Source organism: Macrobrachium nipponense, chromosome 42, assembly GCF_015104395.2.
Source record: "Macrobrachium nipponense isolate FS-2020 chromosome 42, ASM1510439v2, whole genome shotgun sequence".
NCBI classification, from domain to species: Eukaryota; Metazoa; Arthropoda; class Malacostraca; order Decapoda; family Palaemonidae; genus Macrobrachium; species Macrobrachium nipponense.
The window spans coordinates 6,098,217-6,101,758 of record NC_061103.1 but is presented as its reverse complement, the minus strand read 5'-3'; the positions used below and the strand labels follow the sequence as shown (position 1 = coordinate 6,101,758).

The 3,542-nt window shown below is 36.0% G+C and overlaps 1 long non-coding RNA gene across 1 annotated transcript; it reads right to left on the bottom strand.

The window, feature by feature from the left end:
- Positions 1–2,912, bottom strand: LOC135212959 (uncharacterized). Its single transcript, XR_010314035.1, has 2 exons — positions 2,590–2,912; positions 1–281 (listed from the first exon to the last, which is right to left on the bottom strand). It is a non-coding gene; the product is annotated as an uncharacterized LOC135212959 (long non-coding RNA).
- Positions 2,913–3,542: the final 630 nt, after the last annotated feature.

Here is a 3,542-nt window from a genome sequence, read left to right as displayed (position 1 = left end):
AGAAATTTTGGTAGAATTTGAAGGCAGCGTTGGAGGCCCAACGGTACCCAATGACAGATTACGACCTTGAGGTGATCCGGTCCTGTTTCTTCGACCTGGGTCGAGGTCATCCATCGCCGAGAACATCAGGTCAACTTCGAAGGAATCCAGCCCATTTCCAGGCCGATGACGTCATTTTTTAAAATTATTTTTCGTGTCGTCTTTCAGCTCGATAAATCGATCACTCGCTCGTCGGTGCCATTGGTGATGAGGAACTGTTGTGCGAAGTTCTCGGAAAACGTCTGTAAAAAATGCATTAATATTGTATGAATATTATGCGTGGCCCTCCAGGTAATCCATCTATTTATCTATCTAGCTATCTATCTATACATGTGTGTGCTTGCGCTTCTATGTCTTTATGGAATTCAACTGAAAGCTTTGCAATTATTATCTTTCTTTCTCAAAATCGAACCCAGTCACTTTGGCTGGCAAGACAATGATCATAACAAATAGGCAAGTACAAACACAAAAGAGAGAGAGAGAGAGAGAGAGAGAGAGAGAGAGAGAGAGAGAGAGAGAATGACTTTTGTATAATGATCTAATAAGGATGATAAGACGAGGAAAACACTTGTATAAGTACTTCCAATATGTCCTCCGATAACAAGCGTCAATAGCTGACACACCCGAGTCAGGCAAGATCCACATGTTTACAAACACTAAATAAACAAACAATCTATAAAAAAAAAACTCTGTTTCTATCATCAATGTTTTTAAAAATCTATCCTTCCATCTGCCTACTTCTTTGCATAGTTGCAAATCTATTTTCTAATTAGTAAGTATATTTCTTTTTTTTAATGCTCCGTTTTGAGCTGTGGAAGACTACCTGAATGAAAACCAGCCATTTCTTATCCTAGAACGTCAATGAGATAAGGATCTTTGTTCGTACGTTTTCGTGTGTATGTGTGTGTGAGTGTGTGTGTGTGTTCGCAACTTCATGTACGTACCGTAACTTCCCAAACAGTGGACAATGACTGAAGTGAGATATTCTAGCGTTTGGGTGCTCCAAAGATTTTACCAGGAGAGTGAAATATCCAATACAGTTGTTTGTGAACGTGTCAAAAAAACTACTGGAGGACATTTTCAGTGCGTATAAACTTTTATTATCTTTAAAAGCTTCTATCCTCTGCAGGACAATTATGTGAAAATGTTGGTGATCTCTTAAACAATTATCTGAATATATAAGTTTACAAATAGTCAGCGTGTGCTGAAATAAAATATCAAACAGCTAGCTGACCTTCCTTATGCCTGGAAGTGTATTTTCTCTTGAATGTAGATTTTTAATATAAAAATTTAAGGGAATTTTATAGATGCTGGAAAATCAGCACCTGTGTAACGGTACGAATATATAAGTTTACAAATAGTCAGCGTGTGCTGAAATAAAATATCAAACAGCTAGCTGACCTTCCTTATGCCTGGAAGGGTATTTTCTCTTGAATGTATATTTGTTATATAGGAAATATCAACGGAAGTATATAGATGGATATAAAATCAGCAACTGTGTAACGGTGCGGGTTATAATAACGAGACAAACTGCAATCTACACAACAATGCACCTCGCTGCTATCTTTTGACTTTCTTGAAGAAAGGTATGTACTTTCTTTCAAAGGTGAAGTGATCAATATTTCAGACGTTTTTCAGTACAATATAAAGGCTTTGCATTCAGTGTTGTTCGATGTATGAGCCATTTTTCATTCAATTCATTCACCGCGCCTCCTTTTTCTCGAATTTTGACATTTGCAGATTAGGGACGTGTCCCAATCTTAGCAAAAGTTTAGAAATGCTTTGTATTTCCATGGTAATAGTAGCCAGATATTGTCCAGATATTGCCCTGATATTTTGGAATGCAAAGTAAGGTAGTTTACTAAGGCTGGGTTTTCAAAGAGTATACGACAAAATCAATAAATAGTATATGGACATATTAGCCTCTACCTGCTTAATGACTTTACATTTTCAGTGAACATAAATTTGTCCACTAAAAGTTAAACTGCTCTGTATTTTGACCTATCATTCAATTATTAACAGTTATAAAAGTTTCTGAAAGGATTCAAATATGCTCTAAGTGCTTGAGAATAAGAAAAATAAAAATTTAGCGGGTCATATGATATTAAGCAAATCAAATGTATTATCATGTTCAGGCAAAAAAGATCTATCCTAACCTATCATGAAACGAATTTCATCTTGGAGAATAAATGGCAGAGTCAATATAATATCAATCCATATGATATTTGCAAAGCTTTCATTGTTCTCTTATCTCTGACAATGTATTTACTATCTTTGAACTCATTGTGTCAGATTATAATAAATGTTTATAAATCACTTGGTAATGTCTGGTTGTCAGCTTTATGAGTATGTTAGATTTCGTCAAAATAATAAAAAACTTGTCCCATAACGTTTTGATAGATTTTGTCAAATTATCAAAAGCCTAACGTTTTGAATCAACTCGGACAATTGATGTATGATCCAAGTGGCAAACCGTCATGGCGAGTCAAGTACAAGTCCACTAATTAAGATATCAACGACCAGTCAAAATATTCAATAAAGTATTCTTACCTCATCAAGGCCACGTGAAGAGGAAGCTGGTATCTCGGCCGGGATGTTTATGGGCGGGGCTTAACCGATGACGTAGAGGAGTCCATCTGTTCTGAACCCCCACGGCTTTCGCCCGGCCGTTTCTGGTTGAGACACGGAGTTACACATTATTTTATAAAATGGTTGCTGGTTTCCGTGTGCAAAAGGTTTGCCGGTGTCGTGCCGGGTGGAAAACGTTAGCGCTGCTGCTGTGTCGTGTGCAGTGGCTACTGGTGGCTGTCGAGCGCTCTAGAGATAAGAAACTTGGATCGGAGAGAGATCTGATAAGCTTATTATTATCTCTCTCCCTCGAAGGCGCTCGTCAGAAGTCACGCTCGGGGAGGAGATTGGTGCTTTTTCTTCCTCTAGAAGACGTTTCCAGAGACTTATAATAGAGTCTTACCGTTCCTTGACGGCACTTGATTTGTCCGGGAGAGATCTCCTGATGATCTCTGCATAATCTCTCATTGAAACATATATATATATGTGTGTGTAAATAAATTCTTCTGTTAAAACAGGATACGTCTCAAGTATAAAGGGGCCCATTGAAACACTCTGGTTTAAAGCTAAGGAATATGTATATCGGTTGACTAACTTCCACCCTTATCAAGAACTTGATAAGGGTTGGAAGTTAGTCGACCGAAATATTGTAGTCCTTAGCTCTAAGTCAGAGTGTTTTAATGGGCTTGTCATACTTGATATATATATATATATATATATATATATATATATATAAAATATATATATATATACACACATATATATAATATATAATATATAATATATATATATATATATATATATATATATATATATATATATATATTATATATATATAATACATAAGTAAACACAACCAATGTGATAATAGTCTAAACCAGTTAGGTATGAGAACTGATAATTACATTGTCTTTCAAAATTTTGTAATTACGCTC